The sequence below is a fragment of the Hevea brasiliensis genome, chromosome 10 (genome assembly GCF_030052815.1).
Source record: "Hevea brasiliensis isolate MT/VB/25A 57/8 chromosome 10, ASM3005281v1, whole genome shotgun sequence".
NCBI classification, from domain to species: domain Eukaryota; kingdom Viridiplantae; phylum Streptophyta; class Magnoliopsida; order Malpighiales; family Euphorbiaceae; genus Hevea; species Hevea brasiliensis.
Window position 1 is genome coordinate 53,973,130 of NC_079502.1, and position 26,310 is coordinate 53,999,439.

The window sequence follows — 26,310 nt, forward strand, 5'->3', positions numbered from 1 at the left end:
AAGTGGGGAACTAATTGGTCAGAGTTCGAGTAGTAACTTGGAAAAGAGGAAGAGCACTGGGGAGTCTACTGCTTATGGATATGATAGAGGCAGATCTTCAGGATAGAAGCCACTAGAATCCAGTCGTCGAACAACTAGAAGTTCCTATCCTACCTGTATCTGTGATGTTTGTGGCAAGTTACATGGGGATAATTACTATAAGGCCATTGGAGCCTATTATAATTGTGGGGAACTTGGACATTTTGTTAAGGATTGTACTAGAGCACGTCGACCTATGCCACATACTACATCAAAGAGATCAATTCAAGGTTATGTCCTTAGAGGTCCACAGATAGTCAATAGGGGTAGAATTAGAGATAGAGGCCTTGCTATTGGCAATTATAGCACAATGACTCAACCTGAACAGGGTAATACACCTGTCAAGGTGTACTCCATGCATTGAGGGGAAAAGGTAGAAACTTCAGATGTAGTTATTAGTACGTTCTCAGTTTTTAAAGGGAATAATTATGTACTATTTGATTTCGACTCTATTTATTCGCATGTCAGTACTAGACTTATATGTTCTGTTGCTATTTCTTTACCTAGAAATAAATTTTAATTTGTTAATGACTAGCTCTTTAGGATAAGAACCATGGTACTAAGTGTGATTGAAACCAATTTGGGAAGAGTTTGTTAGTGAAAGATATTTTGTTCTGGAATATAATAAATTTTAGATTTAATTAATATGCTTATCTAGTGTAAGGCTAGAGGACTTAAAGATGAGTTGTGGCAATATAGTTGCTCTAAACAAGAGCAAGGTATTACTGCTAAGAAATGTCATTGAATATCATAATCAGAATAAATTTAAAATATTAATGGATTCGAGAGGAATAAGTTATAGGAAAGTTTGATCTATTGGGATGTATCGTAGTAACTATGCAATGTTCTTGATGTTTGTGCTATAAGCTGCAGGTTATAGTATTGACTTGGGATTATTGTTGTCACACCTAACCCCTCTGTAAGGCATAACATGATCCCGTAGAATACCTAATGAATTACCGAACTTCACCTACCGATAACTCATTAAGTACACTACAAGGGATTTTAAAACCATTTCCTTACTTTTTTGGGAGTGGTGAGCATTTTTGGTAGAAATTAAAAACATTTAACTAAAGTTTCAAAACTAGTTAAAATTTTTATCCATTTTTATTTGTCCACAAATTTTAGAAAATTTCGGCAGAATGTCGTCTATAATTGGGAAAAACAGTTCTTCAAAACCTGTGAAAACACTTCCAATAATTTCATTTCACAACTCCAACCTCTAATAATATCCCAAAATAATACAGTCAACCACAATTTAAATCAAAATTCACCTTTCAAAATATTGTTAAATAATTCTATTCATAAACGTGGCATTAAAATTAATTTTACATACACAATCTTAATACACAAAAAGAAAGTCGAAAATAATATCATTACAATTTTATCTGTACAACTGCTCAAACTACAGAGATACATACGCATACTATCATATTTACATCAAACTAAACTACCAGGGTATAGACAAATACCCGTACAAAAATTCTTCATCTGCTCCTCTCGATCAGAAAGCTCACTCTACTGCTATGTCCTTTTCTTTATCTGTGACAGCAAGTTAAAGCTATCACTGAGTAAAGTTTACTCAGTGGTGCACAATAAAGATTTAAAAATTTACTAAAATAATCATACATCGATAAACAGAAATTTTAAAACCTTTCACAAGCATTTTTCCACAAAACTAATATTAACATTTATATTACTATTTTATCAAACAATTTACAAATCACATTGTTGCCAATCAATAACACAATCACATTTCACAATTAAGTATTTCACAAATTATCAAAACTCATTATAGCACAATTTTAGTTAAACAATTTAATAAACACAGTGTTGCCAATTCATACACAACTTAAGCCATAACACAAAATTTTCAATCAATGCCATGTTGTACACCACGACAAAGCAATCTACAACCCCATTAATCGAAATCAATGAGGGAGGTGACTAGCTAGCTAATGAGTGCTCATCCGATCTACAACCTCAACTGGTAAACCAGAGAGGGAGAAAAATAAACGATCTCAACCCCATAAATAGAGGAGAAATAATGTGGTACTGTCATGCTAAGTGTGAACACAAAATCAATTCAAAACAAAGTACTCAAATAATTTAGGAAAGATCCCAAACAATATCCAAAGTCATTTTTGCAGTCACAAAATGGCAAAAATGTAACACCCCTAAGTTCGGTAGTGCGTTCTGCTGCTCCAGTGACCAGTGTTGTCCGGACAGCTAGGATGCCTAGAACCACACTTCAATGAGAGTGAGGAGACATAAAATAATGAAATAAAAGAAAAGAAAGTACAAGAAAAACAAAGGAAAAATGATTGCAAAGAAATGTGATCAAGTTAAACGAGCCGGGAAACCTAACGATAGGTGACCGCACCGGGAAGTCACGGCGTGGACCGTTGACTAGCTCCTGGATCATGGGAACCACAGGAAACATTTTTAGGACATAAATAGAACCTTATTGAAGGATAGATATCATTAGAAAGATCAAAGAAAAATTAAATAATTAGTACAAAGAAAAGTGAGAAATCGAAAAACAGACAAAATACGGTGTTACCGAAAAATCGGGAAAGCCACCCGAACAGGGGCATTATGGTCAATTGACATCCCGAAGTGTCTTTTGACCTAAATGTCCATTAAAAATAAATAATATTACACTTAGAAAATAAAATGAAAAATTAGTTTAGTGGTACCTAATGCAAATAACCAAAAGTGGAGTGAAAATTGTGTAATTAGCACTTTAAGCTTATAATATGATTTAAATGTGGTGAGTGGACCACTAGGGAATTAATTAAGGACTAAAGGGGCAGGTGTACATCCATTATCCAAGGCAGAAAATTTCATCTTCCTCATTTCATCAACATTGCCGTGAATGAAGAAAATGGGAACCACCATGGCCATTTTTCATGCAAGCTCTCTTAACTCTCCATTTTCAACTCCAACCTCTTAAGTTCCTTCATGAAACTTTGTCTACTCATCACAAGGAAGAGTTTGATACTAAATTTGAGAAGTTTAAGCAAGGTTTAACAAACTCCAAGCATAAGGTAAGTTCATAATTTTGAAGATAGCTTTGTTAAGTTTTGTGTGCATGTTATGGGTGTTGGTTTTGTGAAGGAAATTTTGAAGTTTAAATAGTTATTGAGATAGCCATTTTGGACAGCCATGGGGTCACACATTTGATGATTTATTATGCATATAATTGATGAGAAATAATGTTGATCATGGTAAATTAATAACCTAGTGAATTATTTCATGTTTATATGGTGATTTATGCACTTGGATGGGAATTGGTAACTTGGACAGCACTTTGATGTTGAAGGACAAATTTGGGCAGCCTTGGGGACACTTGAATAAATGTGTATATTCATGGGAGTGTTGGCAGAATTGTGGCATTAAGGAATGAAGGATATGTGTATGAAATTATTGTGTAAAGTGTATGTGAGAATTAGTGGTGTTTAGGTGTGTATGTAATGGTATTGAGATATTGTAAATGTGAATTATATTTGGTGTGTTGAGGGTAATGGTAATCTGCCCAAAATAATGTTAATGTAAAGTAGATTATACTGTGGTTAATGCACCAAAACAGATTGGTAGGGAAGTGAACCAAATTGCAAGGTATATGTGTGTTTGAAGTGGGGTGTGAAATGCATATTGAGGGCAGTGTACATTTTAGCCCATAACCTGAAATGTGTAACCTCAATTGGTATGAGACCAATTTGAGGTGAAACTAGGCACAAAATGTGCCAACTTTCATTGAGAAACCATACCAAAATTCTGCTTGCAAGTTGATGTGAAAAATGACCAATTCGGATTAGGTACACTTGAGACCTAAAAACTGACCATTTGGGCAGCAGTGAGTATTTAGGCCATAACTCACTCAAAACAGGTCCAATTGACCTGAAATTTTAACCATGAATAGTTAAGACCCATACCTACAAGTCTTATGAAGACACCAAAGCCCAGAAATGACCATAAGCAAGTCAAAAAGCTTGCACAAGTTCGGGTCCAAAAACTGGCCGAACCAGAGTTGACCAAATTGACCTAAAATTGACCTAAAATGGTACCATTTGACCAGCAATAGTATAATGACCATAACTTGGTCTACTTAACTCGGATTGACCTGAAATTTTGCCCTGCGTGCAATAAGACCTAGATCTACAAGTTTGTAGTTTTGACCGAGACCCGAAAACCGAGGGAACTAGATCGTCCGGTTAGGTCAAACCAGTGTTCCGGAATCCAGCAATTTGCATTAAAATGCACTAAGCAAGGAAGTGACTTTGGTAAAACATACCAAATCTAAAACCTTATCGAATGTGACATATTAACGACACTAAAACCTAATTTACCTAAAACGCAATGAGGGTCGGTATATTAGGTGACTTAGTGAATAATTGAGTTCAGTGCATTATTTACCAAACCCCATCGATAGAGACAGTTTAATTTGATGCATCAAACACTTCAAATTGTGTTTCTCGATTAACAAGGACTCAAAGAAAAGGGAAAGAAATACTGAGTCAGGACCAGGAGACAAATATCAGAGGTTTGTGCACAACGGCTATTGCTTTTGAATTTTTCAATTGAAATAAATATTGAATATTTGTATATTATTGTTTTAAATGGTGTTTGTGCACAACAACTGTTTCTTTTGAATTATTTTCAATGGAAATAAATATTGACTATTTGCATATCATTGTTTTAAATTGTGGAAATGTGTTTGGTGGACACTTATTGATTGAAAAACATTGTGAATGGTTTGAAAGCGTGAAAAATTGTTTGAATGGTATTTGATGGATACTTATTGATTGAAAAGCACTGTAAATGGTTTTTGTGGAAATTGAAGTGAATTACGAATTGTGTTGCCATTTTGTGAATGAAATTATAACTTTGGAAATTTATTGGATTCTTACGGATCATTTGAATAAAATGTTTGGAATTGTTTTGACTCACAATTGGCATGACACTGATAATATGTTCCTCCTCCATTAATGGGGTGAGTGTGATTATTCCTCCCTCTTTGACTTATTAGTCTGGGGTGAGTATGATTATGTTCCTCCCTTTTTGACTTCCCAGTCTGAGGTGTGTGTGGATGAGTACTCATTATATAGCTAGCTTCCTCTCTCATTGATTTCGATTATTGGGGTGAGTGTGTCTTGTCGTGGTGTACAACACGGCATATATGGAAAAATTTGTGTCATGGCCTAAATTGTGTTATCGATTGGCAACATTGTATTATTCAGTTATTTGATCGAATTGTGTTATTGATTTACAAAACGATATTATTCAGTTATTTGATCGAATTGTGTTATTGATTTACAAAACGATATTATTCGATTATTTGATCGAATTGTGTTATTGATTTACAAAAGCGATATTATTCGATTATTTGATCGAATTGTGTTATTGATTTGCAAAATGATATTATTCAGTTATTTTGATCGAATTGTGTTATTGATTTGCAAAACTGTATATAAAGTTATTTGATTGAATTGTGTTATTGATTTGCAAAATGATATTATTCAGTTATTTGATCAAATTGTGATATTGATCGGCAACACTGTGTTATTCAGTAATTTGATCAAATTGTGTATGAATTGGCAATACGGTATTCTTAAACTATTTGACTAAATTATGTTATTATGAATTTTGATGATTTGTGAATTGAAGTTTAAATTCCTTATGACATTCATTGTCTTGAATTTAACTATGATTTTAAGTATCCACTATTTACATGATTTATGAATTGTGATTTAAATTGTATTTGGTTAATGTTGTTCACCACAGAGACATTGTCTCGTGATAGCTTTATTCTTTATCGCAGTAGATAGATAGACAGGCGTGAGACTAGGCCGCTAGTACATCCAGAGGATTACAGTATAACGAGTATACCAATATTTTGCAATTTGTACTGTAATGTATATTCACTGCATGTATATTTTGTTGTTGGTTTTGAGCAGTTGTAAATCCAAATTGTACATTTGACTTGTAAAATAATTATGAGTTGTTTTGGCTCGTACAAATTGTACTATATTTCCTTATCTCAACCTTTGAAAAATTTCTGTGGATTTGAATTGCTAAATACGTTGTGTTGAAAAATATGTTGGAGTTGGGATTTGGAAATATATTGAAGTATGCTTTTTTACAGGTTTTCTGAAGAACTGTTTATCCAAAATACAAATGGCACTCTGCCAAAATTTTTACAGAAATTCCAAATAAATCAAATGAGTTAGTTGTTTCACTTCAGTTCACCAAAGTCTTTCACACCTGTAAATAGTGCTCACCACTGTAAAAGAAGTAAGAAAAGTTTTTAAAATCCCTTGTAGTGTATTTAATGGATTATCAGTAGACGGAGTTGGTAATTCATTAGGTATACTACGGGATCATGTTATGCCTTACAGAGGGGTAGGGTGTGACAAAAAATAATTTATAAATAATACAACGATTTCATAAAGCATAACAATTTAACTTTTCACTTAGAAAATAATTACATAAATTTATTGTGCACAAACCTGACGTGAGTCACCTCTAGGCCTTGACTCAGTCCCTTAGATTTTTTGGGTCTTTTTCAGCTAAAACACACAATTGACAGTGTTTCAATATCTTATCTCACAGTAAATCCAATAATTAAACTCATATATGCTCAACTCTAGCCCCATATGCTTAAACTTACGTTCTTGAAAATTTTTCATGTCAGGGTTACTATTCATGATACTATTCAAGTCAAAATATTGACTTTTTTATGCTTAAAAGGTATGGGAAATCCAATTATACCCACATACCACATTTTGATTACCAATTTTATTGGTTTTAGTTGTTCCTTCAAATTTTAGGTCTCCTAAGTACAAATTTTAATTTTTCAGATTTGATGTCCTATTTTGTACTACTGGTCATGTTGCTATGAAAATTTGTCTAAGTTTTCTTCATAGAAGTTGTTCCTTATTGTCTTAACTTTATTTTCCTTTTTGAATCACTCTATTTGGAGTTTTGTAGCCCAAGTTATAGCCATTTGAACATGGCTGGCTGGATTTGGTATTACCCAGAATTCTGGGCAAATTCTGGATTTTGGCAATTTTTGTGGTTGACTGCAGGTGGATTTTTAAACAAGTTATGGTCAAAATTTGGGTTTGTTTTCTTATGAAAGTTGTAGGGTTATGTCTCAGATTTCTAGTGGTAAAAATTCAGGTCATTTGGACCTTCCTAGTCCAAGTTATGGTCATTTACGTAATTACTGTTCATTTGGTCATTTTTATACAGGTCAGTTTGCCTAATTCGGATTTGGCCAAATTGTTCACTAAGTTATGGTCACTTTCTGGGCATGATTCCTCAATGAAAAATGTGTCATTTTGTGTTTAGTTTCATTACCAATTAGCCTCACACCAATTGGGTTGGTAAATTTTCAGTTTTGATCCCTGAAAGGGACCTAGGTCGAGCTACATATAGATTGACCCTCACCAATCCGAATTTAAACTTGTTTCCAACAATTCATACACACCACAAATGGTCACAATTGACCATTGCTCCTCTCAAATAAGGTCAATAACATCATTTGGCCAATTCTCAAATTTTTCTTTAATTTTTCACATGCTCAAAACCCTAGCTATACGCAAAGCTATATCAAATGGTTAATTTAAAGAGATAAATGACATAAAAAAAAAAGAAAATAATTTCTTCTTCTTCAAAAACACGTCCTCATCTCTCTCTCACTTCTCTCTCCCAAAAACTCCATTGAAACCCCATTTCCAAGCTTGCATAACTTGATTTTAACCTCCCAAAGTGAACCCTAAACCCTAAAAAGCTTGCTATCTCAACTAGATAAGAGGATTGAAGAAGAAAAAGGGAGGAGAAAAGGAAAGAATTGAGGAAGTGGAACATCAAAGTTAGAAAAGGTCTCTTAGGCAAATCCCACATCTGCAAAGCATGGAGATAGTATTGGGTTTAAAAAGTAATGATATATAAGATGGGGGAACTAATCACTAGAGGCACCTTTTGGTGGAATGGCTTGGAGAGTTGGAAGAACTCCAGGGTTAAGTGTGCTCGCTTGAGAGATATCCTAGGATGGGTGACCTCCTGAAAAGTTCTCCATTCCACCTATGGGACAAAACCATGAGGCTTATGGCTAAAGCGGACAATTCCTCTAGTGGTTGGAGCCCGATCGTTGCAATTGGTATCAAAGCCGCTCATGTGTCCTCTTGAGCGATGGTGGGGCAACTCAGCGAGGACGCTGAGTCTCGAAAGGGGGGGAGAAAGGTCCCTTAGGCAAATCCCACATCGGCAAAGCACGTAAATGGTCTTGGGTTCAAAAAGTAATGATATATAAGATGAGGGAACTAATCACTAGAGGTGCCTTTTGGTGGAATGGTTTGGAGAGTTGGAAGAACTCTAGGGTTAAGCGTGCTCGCTTGAGAGAAATCCTAGGATGGGTGACCTCTTGGGAAGTTCTCCATTCCACCTATGGGACAAAACCGTGAGGCTTATGGCTAAAGCGAACAATTCCTCTAGTAGTTGGAGCCCGATCGTTACAATTGTATAGAGCTACGTACTACCTGATAGTGCACCAAGATAATAATAGTTACAAATGGCTTCTGTTTTGGTACAGTTATGCTAGGATAAAGTTTTGTTATTAGAAATGAATTTGAAAATCCTAATTTGAGATTTAAAACTCTAGAGTTAGAATATTGAGAATTACGGTTATAAGATAGCTAGAGTCAATGACTCAATTACCTAGTATGAGCTGCAGTACATCAAGAATTGTTATAAGACTATAAATTTCAGTATAGTAATAAATTAAAAGTAACACTTATAGAGTGAAGTCATTTAGTCTTTGATATGAAGTCTTATGATTGTTTTGGACATTACAAGGGACCTTTTGCCTAAAGATTTATTGAAAAACAATATCTTATTTGCGTAACAACAAGATATAAGATACGATCTTGTTTCTCGGAAGGAGACCCTACATGGGAGAATATTTATTACGATATAAAAAAGAATTCAGATGTGCAGAACTCATATAAAATTAAATTGAAACAGTGTTAAGACCTCAATCGTGGAGCTCAAAATTTTAACAGAATGGTCTGAAGAATTAGAAGATATCCAGGGTTAAGCGTGCTCACTTAAGAGAAATTCTAGAATGGATGACCTCTTGAGAAGTTCTCCACTCTACCTATGGGACAAAACCGTGAGGCTCAAGAAGGGGTGAGCTAAAGCGGACAATTCCCCTAGTGGTTGGAACTTAGACATGACAGATAGAATGGATCAAACTTTGTTTATTCCTATCTTCAAGATGAAGTAGGTAGTACAGAGATAAGATCCATTTAAAATTTTAACAATAGCAGGAAAGTTAGTTGAGGAATGCAACTAGAGCAAATGAAAAATTTAAGTTATGTGATGGTATCTTGAACTGTTTCATCAGGCAAAGGAGTGAACTGCTGAGTAACAAGTTAAATGAAAGTGAAAACAGCTGGTGGAAAAATATTACCTAGACCTAAATCATAAGTAGAGATAAGGAAATAAAGGTTATGGAAATTGCAACCAAGGGTTAAATAAGTATTTCTAATATGATCAATATGGTTGTTTTATAAGGAAACATGAATGAAGATAAGTGACAGAATCACAGTAAGAAAAGATTAAGATTATTCAAAATAGACTGAAGGTTGCATCAAATTGTCAGAAGTCTTATATAAACTTAAAGTAAATGGATATGAATATAATGTGGGCGATAAGAGGATCATGAGATCCGACAAGAAAAAGAAATCGAGTCCTCGCTTCATAGGATTATATGAGGTTCTAAAAAGAGTGAATTCATTAGTATATAGACTTGCTTTACCTCTAGAATTGAAGTAAGTCTAGAGTTGCCTTATGATAAGAAACCAATAAAGATTTTGATAGATGAGGTGAGGCAATTGAAAAATAAGCAAATACCTTTGTTTAAAGTGCTATGAAATTATTATTTGGGCTAAGAGGCTATGTGAGAATGCGAGGAAAACATGAAGAGACAACAACCATGACTGTTTAAAGATTTATATTAGTAAATTTTGAAGACAAAATTTCATTTTAAGGAGGGGAGAATTGTAACACCCTCATAGTAGGCAGTTTCGTACAGTCTATTGTTCCGGCGATTGATGTCTGTCCAAACAGTTAGGATGTTAAGAACCATAATTAAGTCACCTTGAATAGCCATAAATAAAAATAAATAGCAATTACATGAAGGTAAAAGGGAAATAAAGAAAATAAAGCATAATGGGTTAAATGAGCCGATGCCACAGCGATGGGCGACGGAACCACGAAGTGACTGCGAGCTCAGTCACTACCTTGATTTCATGTGCGACCCTATGGTACCTCAGTTCTAAGGAAAATTGCGAAGCTAATGGTAGTGTGAAAATCGCAGAAAAGAATAGCAGTGCGAAAAATTGAATCAGAGTTCAGGAAGTAACCTAGTCCTATTGGAAAAACAGATCAGACCGATAAGGGGCAAAATGGTCAATTCACCCTTAGAGGTGACTCTTGGCCTAAATGTTCATTAAAATTTAGAAAATTAAAATTATGAAAAAATAATTAAAAACACAAGAGGTATATGGAAGGAAAGGAAAAAGGGAAAGAAAATAAATTTAAATAAAGGGAATTATGATATCACACCTATGTAAGCATGACATCATAAAAAGTTATAATTTAAAAATTTGAAATTATGGATAAATGTTAAGAGAAGAGAACAATTAGAAAAAAAAAAGAAAAAAAAAACATTATCTTCTTCTCCAAGCCGCCCCACTCCCTCTATCTTTCACTCTTTCTCTTAAACCTCCATTGATGAGTTTTGGGAGCTCTTAAAACCCTAAAAATTCTTCATAATTCCCATACTTCCCAATACAAAACTTTGATATCTAACCTTGTTTAAAACTTTGGGAGCAAAAAGGAAGAAGAGAAGTGAAAAATTGGAGGCCTTGGAAATTCAATAAAGAGGTAAGTGCAATTAACCTTATATGAGTTGTTTAATTGTCATAATTAGGTGGATTGAGTTGAAATTTCATTGAAATGAAAGATTTCATGCTTGTATGGGAACAAGGAAAATTCAGCCAACCATTGAAGTTTATAGTTTTGATGTGTTTTAAATGAATTGAACATGAATTCTTGGTTAAATGATGTTGTATAGGTGATTGGGGTAGTGAGTTGCATGAAATTGCATGAATTTGGAAAGACAAGAATTAGGGTTTTGGGTGGAAATTAGGGTTTTGAGGACTTTGACCAATTGATAGTTGTGATGCTTAAATTTGGTCAATTAGGGTGTTTATAAATGCAATTTGATGAATGGGATTGAAATGAGTGTGAATGTGAAATGATTGAATTTTGGATAGCTTGACCTTTGTCCATTTAAGAAGCTATAAGTTGAATTATGTTACTCCAATTGGAGATGAAAATAGGGTCATAATGCAACATTTTTCATGCGGAAACCTTGCCTAAAAACTGACCCCAAGTTGACCTAAAATTTGCTTGAGTCCAGATTTGGTTCCCTATTACTAGACAGAATTGACCAAATGAACAATACATGTTCAAATGGTCATAACTTTGTGTAGAGAGGTCCAAATGACCTTATTTTTGTGGCCATGAAAAGCTTAGACATAGTGGAACAACTTTCATGAAGAACACAAACTAAAATTATGACCATAACACATTCAAATTGTTAACGAAATTTGACTCACCAAAACTACTAGAACCAAAAATTAGCCCAGAATTCTGGAATTAACCAATCCTGCCAGTTATGGTTAAAGTGCTATAACTTGAGCTACAAAACTCCAAATGGAGTGATTCAAAAGGAAAATTAAAGTAGACACATTAAGGAACAACTTTGATGGGGAAATTTTAGCCAAATTTCCATTGTAGATTGGTCCAATAGAACAGTAAACTTTGGAGACAAAAACTGAAAATTTGGAATTTCTCTTAGGAAGCTTTGAATTGAATTTGCAACCAATGCTAATAAATGTAAAACCCAAAATGTGGTATTATAGTGTATTTAGAAATGGTATACCTATTAATTATGAAAAAGTCAACATTTTACGTAACTAGTCAATTTAATAGTAACCCCATAACCATAAATACAAGAATTCAACTTATGAGACCTAATAGGTAAATTTAGTATGCAAAAAGGAAATTATTGAAATTAATTATTAGAAATGGTTTGAAGGGGTATTGAAACACTTTAAAATTATGTGTTTCAGTTAGAAAGGAGCCACTCAAGGAAAGAGGAAAAATTGGATTAGGTCAAGACAACTAAATAGGTTTGTGCACAACTAGTCCTTAATTAATAAGTATTTTACATATTTCAATTGATTAAATGATTCTATTGTTTTCATGTATTATGTTTATCAAATATTGATTTTATCTCAACAATTATTGAATATTTTTATGGTGTGAATGAAATTAGTTTTGGGAAATTGTGATTGAAATGGGGTTTGCATGGAAAATGGAAAATATTGCTTACTGAGATTGGCATGGAAATGATTTGTATTGTGATTATACGCTCACAAAAAGGGCAATGATTTTTTTTTTTATGTTATTTTATATCTCACTACTAATGCTCGACATGGTTGTTACTAGTCCCTCATTTGTTGAGGAGACACTAGTGTTAGCTTTGTTTTGAATACCATGGTATATACACATTGATGATTTGATCTTCCTCATATAAGAGGTTAGATCTAAGTTGAAGACGACCCTTTCGGAATTTAACTTGTTATCGTGTGATGGATGGAATGTGCACAATTCAATCTCCCCTACCATAGGGAGTGTGAATAACTTTGAAGATGGCCCTTGAGGAATAGTCTTGCATTAAGTTAATGAGAATAAGAATGGATTTGAAAGTGAGCATCTGTGCTTTTAAAATGATATCTTTAGTTTATATTTTTATACTTTCCTTTTTTGGGAAATTGAATGTTTATTTTCACAATTTGATGTGAATATTTCAAATATGCATTTATGATTTAGTAAATCTTAATTATTGATCAATGTCATTCAAATAAATGATTTGCACTACTAAAAACATTGGCTTTGATTTTATGTATCATGAAGAAATTGAATATTTCCAATCTCTTTGTTATGATTTTGTCAAAGTATAGTGTATTAAATTTTAAATTATTAGTTGTGCACCACTGAGTTCACCGCTCAGCGATAGCTTTGTATACTGTTGTAGGTAAAGGGAAGGATAGAGCAGCTGAGTGAGATCACTTGAAGCTGTGTCTTGAAGACATGTTGAGATTAATTTTGGGTATATTGTAGGTATACCTCTAAATATTAGATTTTGACGTAATTATGTAACTATTTGTATGTAAATACATTCGAGCAGCTGTACAAAAACTCTTGAAATATTATTTTGGAATGTACTCAAATGCAATTATTGTAATATTAATCTGAGATTTTATTTACTTGAATATATTTTTGTAAAATTAATTTTGTCACCCCAATAAATGTAATATTTAAATTCTTTCTGAATTTTGTAGATAATGGATCTTTTTCTTATGATGGGTTTTAGTGAGAATGGAGTGAAATAAATTGAGTTGATTGCTTGAAATGAATTGTGAAATGTTGAGATTGGACTAGAATATTTTTTGTAAATTGCCTTTTCAGGTGAATTGAAAAACCGTTTTACCTAGTTTTAGCCGCAACCACGTGGATTTTTTGCAAAATTTTAAAAATACCTAATTATTCCTAAATAAGTTTTATGACATATACTTAAATTGAGACCACTTAAGATAAATTTTTATCACCACGCTAAATTTTAAAAATACATTTATTTTGTCAAAATCCGTTGTAGTATATTTAATAGATTATCGGTAGGCGAAGTTCGGTAATTTATTTGGTATACTACGGGATCTTGTCATACCTTACAAAGGGGTAGGGTGTGACATTTGTGTTCATATGTAATGGAGGTGTAGTTAGTTGGAAGAGCTCCAAACAGAGTACAACTGCCGACTCCACTACAGAGACTGAGTATATTGCTATATCGAATGCTAAAAAAAAAAAGTTGTTTGGATAAAGAAGTTCGTAAGAAAAGTTGGAGTGGTCCCCTCTATTCAATTGCCATTCCCTTTGTTTTGTGACAATAATAGTGCTGTGATTCAAGCAAGTGAACCTTAGTCTCACTAGAAATCTAAACACATAGAAAGGCGTTACCACATTATTAGAGAAATGGTTGGGCGTGGTGATGTAGCCATGCAGAAAATAGCATCATTTGATAATCCAGTTGATCCATTCATGAAAGCCATGATACAAAATCAATTAGACTGACATCTTGAGAAGATCTGTCTTAAATATTGTAATGAATGGCTCTAGTGCAAGTGAGAGATTATTAATAGTATGCCTTAGAGCATATCATTTATTTGTATCTTGTAAACATTCATTCATTAATAAAGGCAATTATTCTTTTCTGTTAATATAAATTATTTACGTTTAATGGAAAAAGCTCTTTAATATCTTGTTTGATGTTCTATTCTTAAAGTGTTAAGAATATGAGTGATAGAACATGCTTACACAAGTATTATAAGTTATGGTTCACAACCTAGGATACTTCATATGGGACATGATTTATCCATAGATTATTATGAGATGCAAATGGGATAAAATGGTGAATCACATAACATAAGACAAACATGGCAGGCACTTATTTGATGAGTAGGCTAAACTGGTGACACTTATGACATGCACATGGAGTTTACTCTGGTCAATGTAATGTCATAAAGATCATGCTAGTGCATATAATAACAGTTATTACTAATGGGGAATACCGTAAGGGGCTGCCATGCCAACTGTAATTTCAAAACAAATCTCTAAATAATTTTTCATTCACTTAATTACAATTACAAATCAAATAATCACATTTAAAAATAAAAAATCCACAAAAGTGGTTGGCAACACATCAAGTTCTCAAAACACTTCTAAATACATTCAAAACCGGCTCACCCCCTTGCTACAATGAAATTAATTAGCCAACATCCACCTTTCCATAATTATAAATCCATTTCAAAATTCAAAGTTCTCAAAACAATATATAAAATTCTCAATTACAAAAGAAGAGCATAATTGAATCATATAAAATCCATTCAATCCAATTACAAAGTTTAAAACAAAAGAGAAATCTAGCTGTGCACAAACCTTCTTTCAATTCCCCTTTTCTTGTCTTAGTTTTTCCCTTCCTTAGAAGTCTCCATATCCACTGAAAATTAACAAATTCAAAGCTTTAATGCTCATTCTAAGTTCCACTCATAGCTAACCAAACAAATTTCTAATGAATCCAAAATTATAGTTGATTTTGGGTTCTGGACAGTTTTGGAACCTGACCTTAGAATCCAAATTCAACCTAGTTCTAGTCATAATTTGATAATACAATCTTCATGAAAGTTGTTTCTCTGTGTCTTAGCTTTAATTCTATTTTTGAATCACTCAATTTGAAATTCTGGATCTCTAGTTATGGTCAAAACACTAGGTACTGCTCCTGGTTACTCAACCTTGCACTTTTCTAGTTTTCTAGATTTTCACCAAATTTTGCATTCCATATCCGCACACCTTATGCTCAGAATTTGAACTAGATCTTTAAAACAATGTTTTAGGCCTTTTCAAATCATTTTGAATCACTGAAATTGGAGTTTTGAAGAGGAAGTTATGCCCTAATTACTACCCGGAGGTCAGAGAGCAAAATTTCTGAGTTGCGGGAAATTATAGTTTTCAAGTTCTTCCTTACTCTAACATTTCAACCAATTTGCCCTTACATCTGAGTCTAGGTCCAAACATGAAGGTTGTAGTTCTATGTCTTATGAGTATTTGGCTTTAGAATCACTAAATTTGCTTTTGTGTAGCTTGAGTTATGGCAATTTTGCTAAAACTGGTCGGATGACCATTTACTCACATTTTCCAGGTTCAGTCTAGAATTAGGGCATATTCTTATACTTACTTTTCTCAAGCAATTTGATTAAGTTAGGGTCATAATTTTGCTTCATGTATCCATATGAATTTCTCCCCTATGTCTCAAGATTACACAGGTTCAAGAATTACTCAATTTGGAGTTTTCTAGAGCGAGTTATGCTTTATTGATTGTCTAACACCCTCACTGTAGCAATTCTGTACATTCTACTATTCCGGTGACCGGTGTTGGTCTGGATAGCTAGAACGTTTGGAAAAATAATTATAATAGAGTGAGGAATCATAAATAACTCAAATATAAATAAGAAAAATTTAGGAAAAATTTTAGAAATAAAATACAACCAAGTTAAATGAGCCGATGCCCTAACGATAGGTAACCTAGTGGGAAGTTGCGGTCCTCATAGCTAGGAGCCCTAAACCCGAGAGAAAATTCATGAAATAATTTTTGGGACTCCAGAGAAGAGTCATTGAGGTTTCTATGGCATTAGAATGCCAAGAAAAGGCTTAGAAAAATTTTTCTATCGGTACAGACGATTTTGGCTCGATAAGCCAAACGGAGGGCATTTTGGTCATTTCATCTTCAGAGATGATTTTTGGCCGACTTGTCCAGTTAAGTAAATAATTATTATGACATAAAATGTAAATAAATATTGCTAAAAATTTAATTGAAAATGAGAATAAAAGAAAAGGAAAGAAAATGAAGGAAATTTAGAATTATGACATCACATGATGCCATTAAAATGCCCCCACCCAATCACATTATGACACATGTCTTTAAACCACTTAAAATGAGTAAAATGGGCAGAAAAATTGAAGAAAATGAAGGAACGGAAGCGTGAAAAACACAAGTTTATACCATTGAATTCAAAAATTTTCACCTAGGGTCACATGCATCATGCAAGATTTATTTTTATCTATTTGATTTCAATGATAAACAACATATTAAAACTCTTTTAATATGTTTTTAGATCTATATTTGCCATTTAAGATTTTAAAATTAATCAGATTAATTTTAGAACCCTAGATTAAATCAAGAACGATTACACTAACCTCTTGATGCACTGCAGCGTGTCTGCGCCTTTGAGATTCGTCTTCAGGACACCAGATGTTGTCCCTCTATCTTGTCCACACCAAGAACACCTATGGCAGCCCTTGAACAGCTTCTAAAGCCTTTTCTATTAACTAGAAATTCAAGTTCTGCCTTTTAAGAGATTAGAGATGTAAACAGAACACTAGAAACAATTTCTAGTGTTCTTAATTCAAGAGATTGATGGCTAATCTCTTTGAATTGATGAGAGATGAAGAAGAATAGAGGGAGGGCTGCAAAATGGCGTGACCAAGGAGTGTGGCTGCTGGTTGTATTTTATTTTCTCATAACAACACTTAAATATCTAGGTTAATACATTAAACCCTTGCCACATGTCACCCTTTGATTAGCTCTAGGTTTAAGTGACCCAATCACATTGTGCCAAGTGTCAAACCTATATGTAATCTTGATTTTAATCATCTTACATGATTAAAAAACATTTGGCAAGCTTACGTGTTATGCCACGTGTCACCATCTCATGGTGCCACGTGTCACACTGCAAAATGACCAAAATGCCCCTGTGTCTTAATTTTGAGTTCTCAACCCAAAATAATTAATTTTCTTCTTCTAATTAATTTATATAAAATATAAATTAATTAATCTCTATTAATTAATTTCTCATTAATTAAATTCATATTTAAACACTTTAAATATAAATTTAACTTATATTATACATCCAATAATCTAGATTTGGTTTCAAGTAATGCTAGGGACTTTGCAAACTAATTGCAAACCAAACCTATTTAATTAATCAATTAAACTCTTTAATTAATTAATTAAATCATATTTAATTAGGTGATAGCTTGTGTATGTGTGTGACTTACTAGGCTCATCACTAATTGGCAATGAGACATGATATCAACTCTTAATATCATCAGAACTCTTTCTTACCATAAATGATTTCTCTAAATCATTTTATGAACCTCATAGACCATGGTTAACACCTAGCATAGCATGCCATGGCCACCCAATTAGTAATAAGGTTTACCTTAAATGAACCTATAATCATATGTTACCATGCACTAGAATCTCTCTGTTACAAAATCCCAACTCAAGCTGGAGTCATGGTTTATGTCAAACTCCATTTGCTATGAATATTATGTTCTCTTTTAATTCCAGTTCTTGATTAAAAAGATTTTCTCATCAGAAACTCTTTTCTGAATAAATCTATCTGTCCTGGCCAGGAACTTGAAACATCAAGAACAATTAAATGAACATAGGATTTTATCTCTATTTACTTAGAGGAACAGATTCCATCTTGATCAACACCTACCTCCATATATAAATAGTAGGAGCCATGTAACACCCCCGTTGCATAGCCTGGTATATTTCACTGTTCCGGTGACCGTTATCGGTCTGAATAATTAAGGAGATTAGAATCCCGTTTAAGACAACTTGAGAAGCCATAAACATAAATAATTAGTAATGTTTAATTAGTTAACTACAAATAAGAAAAATAGAACATAAGAGGTTAAATGAGCCGAGAGTCACAGCGATGAGTGACCTCCTCGAGAATGACTGCGAAGTCGTTTTAAACTCAAATTTCGAACCGTAAAAAGTGACGCTGCGGTCCTTAGGACCCTTATGAACACAGTGGAAAAGAGAAAATCACGAAAAAGAACTGTTAAGCCAGTCAAATAATTAGGTCAGGGAGCCGGAAGAAATATTGGATTATTTGCAAACCGGGATGAACTGGCGAGGGGCAATTTAGTCAATTGACCCCGAGAGCTAACTCCTGACATAACTGTCAAATAAAATCGGAGAAAAGAAAATTTCAGAATCGGGAATTAAATTAAAGAACTAATAGATAAATGAAAAAAAAAAGAAAAGAAAAGAAAAGAAAAAGCTAATTACATTACTTTATGACATCAAAATGATGTCACAATTGATTTTTAATTTTCCTACCATAATTGACCAAGTCAATTAAGTGAAAATACATATGAAACTAATAAATTAAAAGAAAAAAAAAAGTCATTTTGGCCTTCTTCCCTTCCATTGCCGTCTCCCTCTCTACCAAGTTCTCTCTCTCAAATTTTCCTCAATGAAAGCTTATTTTTAAGCTTTCTAAACACTAATTCCACCATAAATCCTTTAATTTTCTTGAAGAAAAATTATAAGCAAGTATTGAAAGGAAGATTAGAAGGAGAAGAATTGAGAGAAAGTGAAAGATTTGAAGATTGAAAATTCAAAGAAAGGTTAGTAAGCTAAACTTGAAATTCTAGTTGAATTAATTGTGTTTATAGTTCAATTAACTTAGAATTATGCTTAAAATGAAAATAAATTAATTGTTGGAGGATTAAAGCAAAACTCATCTAGCTAGGGTTTTGATGTGTGTGCATGAATTTGATGGACTTCAAGGTGTATATGAGCTTGATAGAGTTAAAGAAGCATGTATATAGGCATTGAAATTGTTAATGGTAACAAAGTAGTGAGATTAGGGTTTTGGACTTAGGGTTTTGAGGCAAAATTTAGAGAAATGCATAAATGGCATGTTGGACCTATTTTGAAGTGAAATAATGGTCAATTATGACCAAATAAGTTGTGTGGGAATGGTAGAAAATTAAGCCAAATTCGTAGGTCAATGGTCATGCTGCTGGCAGCATGACCAAACCTACTTTGAAGGACCAAAACTCAAATTTTACAAGCCTAATGGATATGCCACCAATTGGAGATGAAAATAGACATAAAAGAGCACAATTTTCATTAAGGAACCATGGCCAAAAACTGATCAAAACTTGGTGAAACAATTGACCAAAGTGAATTGATAGCAGGCTGCCCCTGCACTAAACTGACCAAATGAAACTGTTCATTTGGTCATAACTCGAGTTAGACTGGTCAAATTGACCTGAAATTTGGCCAGGGGTTAGAGGGCATATAGATCTAAAACTTTCATGAAGAACATCACCCCAAATTATGCCATTAACCCATCCAGATTATTGAGCAAAGTTAGGCTACCAAACCTGCAACTCTGCAGAGTTTTCATTGAGCAGCAATGTTTGGATGACTATAACTCCCTATAGAAAACTCGGATTTAGGCGATTATTGAACCGATGGAAACCTAAGACATAGTAGAACATTTCATATGAAGAAAGTTAGACCAAATTATGAACTTAACTTAATCAAATTACTGACCAAATTTGGACCAAAATCTGCCAGAACCCAAAAATGCAAGATGAATTGCACGTGAACAGTAAAATTATTTTGGCCATAACTTGAGCTACAAAACTCCGATTGAGGTGATCCAAAAATGAGAATACACTTAAGACAATAAGGAACATTTTCTATGAAGGAAGTTTTATCAAATTCCAACAGTAGACCGACCAATGGAATAGTGCAACTTCGGAGAACCAAAACCAAAAATTGGCAATTTTGCCAAAATGACCTAAGCTTTAAACAAATGACCAAAACCAACAAGTTTGGTGACCAAAATGTGGTATGTGGGTGAAGTTGGAGTTCCCATACCTATTAAGCCTTAGAAAGTCAATAATTTGACTTGAATAGTGCAGTGAATAGTAACCCGAAACACAAAATTTTGAGAACGTCGAATTTAACACGTTAGAGCTAGGTAAATGTGAAGTTAAGTTTATTTTGGATTTATTTTAAGTTTTAGTACTGAAACATTAGAAAATTTCATGTTTCAGTGGAAAAGAATACCGGGACAGAACCCGAGGAGTCGAGTCAAGGCCAACAGGCGACTCATTTGAGGTTTGTGCACAACATCTTCATGCTTTAAAATTCATTGATACAGTGAACGAAATATGTATTTTACTTGTGATTTGGAATTGTTAAAAGTTTATTTGTGACATTAATTATGATGTTTTGATTAAATTGTGAAAGTTATTGTGTATATTTGAAATACCAATGTTTAGCAAATTGTTAAGATAAGTTTTGAAACCACAGTGTCATGACCATATATTTGAACACCTCACTAGCACGACTAGTGGGGGTAATTAGTTTCGAATTTTGATTCCCTCTCTGGAGAAGGTTGAGGTGTGCCAGTAGAAGAGGATGTGAATGGATATCCATATATTTGAGCTAGCTAGCCTTGTGATATGATTTCTCTTTAGCCTCTGGCTATTGAGATTCTATTTGTTTCGAATGGCATGATCTAACTGTGGGTTTTATGAAATGTGTTTTGATACTTTGAAATGAACCTGATTTGCATTAAAATCTCATAATTTATGTTTTTGTGTTTAATGCTCATGTTTAGTCAAAATTTTGAATAAATGTGATTTAAGTTTTGCATAAAGATTATTTTAGTATGTTGTGCACCACTGAGTCCTAGTACTCAGCGATAGCTTTATCATTGTCGCAGATACAGAGACTAGAAGAGCAGCAGACTGAGCTGCTGAGGTGTGAAGAGCATCAGCTTAAAGTTTTCGGGTATAATTTATACCCCAATTGTAAACACTTCTTTTGATGTATATATTGCACATAAATGTATGGACATGTAAAAATGGGTCTTGAGCAGTTGTATAAAATTTGTATGAAGTTTGTAATAAAGTTTAGTTGTATTTCTTTTGATGTAAATTTTGTAAGAATGTATATAAATTGTGTTGTCACTAATGAAATGTATTGCTAGTATATTGAGAAATTTATTGAGTTTGATTGTGAAATTTGAAGTAGTGGTTGAGAAAATTTTTAGAAGTGCTTTTTACAGGTATTTGAAGAACGGTTTTCTCAAAATACAGAGGAAACTCTGTCAAAATTTTTATAGAATTTGCGGAAAACTAAAATGGACCAAAATATTAACTAGTTTTAATTTCAACTAAATGTTTTAAGTACTTACTAGAAAATGCTCACCACTTATCAAAAATAAGAAAATTGTTTTAAAATCCCTTGTAGGGTACTTAATGAGTTATCGGTAGGTGAAGTTCGGTAGTGCATTAGGTATTCTACGGGATCATGTTATGCCTTACAGAGGGGTAAGGTGTGACATATTTTAGTGGTATCAGAGCAAATTTTTGAAGTATGTTTTAACATATAAATTTGTGTCTTTCTTTGTTAAGTACAACTGCTCAATGTCCATAATTGTTACATACAGTGCATTACATCATAAATATGAACTAACGGAGGGAAATCTCCTTGTGTTACTTATTCAGGAGATACCCTACTCCAAATTGTTATGGAAAAGAGAGATCGCTCAGTTGAGCAGTCTGTTGAAGCTGAGGCACAAGATGAAGCCCCAGCTTTATCGAATGTTAGTGGGTCAGCAGCACCAGCCCCACAAATGCCGCAGTTTCCTGCACAGTTCGCACAGCATATGGCTCCGATGTTTCAATAAATGGCTGGGGGTATGCCTGTTCAAGCTCCACCCCAACCACCTGTGGCACAACCACTGCCTCCAGCCAGATAATATGATAAACTACTGAAGTATGGGGCTGCAGAATTTAAGGGTACAGTGGACCCTTTAGAGGCAGAGCAATGGCATGAAAGAATGGACAGAGTATTTAAGAAGCTACATTGCCAAGATGAACTGAAGTTTGAGTACTCTGTGTTGCTACTGCAAGGGGATGCGTATGATTGGTGGAAGACCATCCCCCACAGCTTGGCTGAACCACCAGTGCTGACCTGGGATGACTTCATCAGAGAGTTTAGACAAAAATACATCCCAGATGCGTATGTTGACCAGAAACTGCAAGAATTTTTGGGTCTGAAACAAGGAAATCGATCGGTGGCAGAGTATAAGAGGGAGTTCTCCCGCCTAAGTCACTATGCTGGGAGTCTCCTTACTACCAGCAAGGCAAGATGCAAGAGATTTGAGACGGGTTTGAAGCCCAGTATAAGGATGCAAGTTGTGGGATTTCGACACAGCAACTTCTCAGAGCTTATGTCTCAAGCACTTGAACTGGAGATAATTGAATCAGAAGCAACCCAAATGAAAGAAAAAACAGAGAAAGCTGAGAAATCAGAGAAAGACAAGGGGGAAAAGTCTGTAGAGCCGAGTTCTGGTGGGACTTCTGGGAAAAAGAAGAAATTTAGCGGACCCAGCAGGGGTCGAGGTGGAAGATTTGGTAGGGGCCGATTCTCCGCATGCAGACCCCTAGGTCCTGGTCTGCAATGAGCAGGGTTCACATCGCCCGCCCCGGTGAGACTTGTGGCAAGATTCATGGGGGGGAATGTTATTGGGCCACTGGAGCCTGCTTTAACTACGGAGGCAAGGGTCATTTAGCAAGAGACTGTACTAGTGCTCCGAGATATGGTCCAGCTCCTACTACTACCGAGGGATCTATTCAGAGTCCTGCTCCCAGAGGTTCACAGTCAGTTGGCAGAGGAAGAGGCAGAGGTAGAGGCACTGCTCAGCAACGGGGCACAATTGGTCGGGCCAGACAAGGAAGTGCTTCAACCAGAATCTACACAATGAGACAGCGAGAAGAGGCTGAGACTTCTGATGTGGTAGCTGGTACATTCTCTATCTCTGATCAAGAAGTATTTGTATTGTTTGATTCGGGTTCAACCCATTCATATGTTAGTGCTAGCATAGTTAGTTCACTTGCTGTTCCATGTGTGCAAATGGATTTTGAAGTGCTAGTAACTAGTCCGTTAGGACAAGAAGTCCGGGTCAACAGAATTTATAGAGACTGTCCTTTGGTGATCCAAGGACATGTTTTCCCGTCAGACTTGATTGAAATGCCCTTCAGAGAGTATGATATCATCTTGGGCATGGATTGGTTAGCCAGGCATCATGCCATGATTGATCAGAGATCAAGACAGTCACTTTTAGTCTCCCTTTGTACGGTGATGTGGTAATACACGGGGAGAGACATTTACTGCCATCAAACATCATTTCGGCTGCACTAGCCAGAAGAATGATCAGAAAGGGGTGTGAAGCATACTTAGCACATGTTATAGACACCCAAGTGGGGAGTCCAGCACTAAGGGACATCCCTACTGTATGTGATTTTCCGGATGTGTTTCCTGATGAATTACCAGGATTACCTCCAGAAAGAGAGGTGCAGTTTGAGATTGATGTTATGCCTGGTGTCGACCCAATTTCCATAACGCCATATAGAATGGCACCTGCAGAATTGAAAGAGTTGAAAATAGAATTACAAGAGTTGCTTGACAAGGGCTTTATTCGCCCTAGTGTGTCACCTTGGGGAGCGCCAATATTGTTTGTAAAGAAGAAGGATGGCACTCTCTGCTTGTGTATTGATTATCGGCAGTTGAATAAGGTGACAATAAAGAACAGATATCCATTGCCCCGTATTGATGACTTGTTTGATCAGTTGAGGGGTGCAGCTGTGTTCTCCTAAATTGACCTGAGATCAGGTTATTATCAGCTGAAAGTACAAGAGCAGAGTATTCCTAAAACTGCCTTCAGAACCCGCTATGGCCATTATGAATTCCTAGTCATGCCATTCGGGATAACTAATGCTCCGGCTGCTTTTATGGATCTGATGAACACTATCTTCAGACCATACCTCGACCAGTTTGTTGTGGTATTTATTGATGATATATTGGTCTATTCGAGGAATGCAGAAGAGCATGATAGACATCTGCGGATTGTACTACAGATTTTGAGAGAGAAACAGCTATATGCCAAATTGTCGAAGTGTGAATTTTGGCTGAAAGAAATATCTTTCTTGGGGCATGTAGTATCAGAAGAGGGCATTAAGGTAGATCCAAGTAAGATTGAAGCTGTCCTTAATTGGAGGTCACCTAGAAATGTCACAGAGATTCGCAGTTTTCTGGGGTTAGCTGGATACTACCGTAGATTTGTGAAGGGATTCTCCATGTTGGCATCTCCATTGACCAAGTTACTTAGAAAAGACGTGAAATTTCAGTGGACGGACAAATGCCAGCAGAGTTTTAATGAATTGAAGAGATGTTTGACTAAAGCTCCAGTCTTAACTTTACCTACTGCGGGTAAAGAATATACAGTATATAGTGATGCTTCTCACAATGGATTAGGCTGTGTATTGATGCAAGATCGAAATGTCATTGTCTATGCATCACGCCAGCTAAAACAGCATGAGAGGAATTATCCAACACATGATTTGGAACTTGCAGCTATTGTGTTTGCTCTTAAGATCTGGAGACACTATTTATATGGGGAAAAGTGTTACATCTATACAGATCTTAAGAGTTTGAAGTATTTGGGCACCCGGAAAGAGCTGAATTTGAGACAGAGGAGATGGTTAGAGTTGATAAAAGACTACGATTGTCTGATAGACTATCAGCCAGGGAAAGCTAATGTTGTGGCTGACGCCCTAAGTCGCAAGACTATGGCAAGTCTACAGGTTACTCCTTTGTCTATGGTACATGAGTTGAGATCATTACATGCCAGCTTAGAGATTAATGATGAGGGGCAAACAGTAGTTGTATGGCATGTACAACCAGTGTTGATTGATCATATTAGAATGGCTGTTCAGAATGATCAGAAGTATCAGAAGTTGATGGATGAAGTCCAGCAGGGCAAGAAACCAGAATTCTCAATCAGAGATGATGGTCTATTGCTACACCAGGGCAGAATGTGTGTTCCTAATGATGTTGATTTGAGGCAGATCATTTTGAAGGAAGCACATGAGTCTCCTTTTGCCATGCACCCTGGAGGCACAAAAATGTATAGGGGGCTAAAGGAGCATTACTGGTGGATGGGTATGAAAAGAAATGTGGCAGAGTTTGTATCTAAATGCCTAACTTGTCAGCAAGTGAAGGCAGAGCATCAAGTACCCGCTGGGTTGTTACATCCACTACCAGTACCAGAGTGGAAATGGGAGAGAATAACGATGGATTTTGTGATGGGACTTCCGAGGACACAGAAAAGTCATGACGCAGTTTGAGTCATTGTTGACAGACTGGCTAAATATGCTCATTTTCTGCCAGTTCGAATGGACTACAGTTTAGAAAGATTGGCCAAGTTATACATCGATGAGATTGTGAGACTACATGGAGTGCCAGTATCCATCGTGTCAGACAGAGATCCTAGGTTCACTTCTAGATTCTGGGGTAGTCTTCAGAGAGCCCTAGGAACTAGATTGAACTTTAGTACTGCATTCCACCCACAGACAGATGGCCAGTCTGAGAGGGTAATTCAGATTTTGGAGGATGTGCTACGGGCTTGTGTGATTGAGTTTGAGGGTAGTTGGGATACACATTTGCCTTTGATTGAGTTTGCTTACAACAACAGCTACCAATCAAGCATTGGGATGCCTCCATATGAAGCTTTGTATGGCAGAAAATGTAGAACCCCGTTGTGTTGGGATGACGTGGGTGAAAGAAAGATGATTGGACCCGAAATT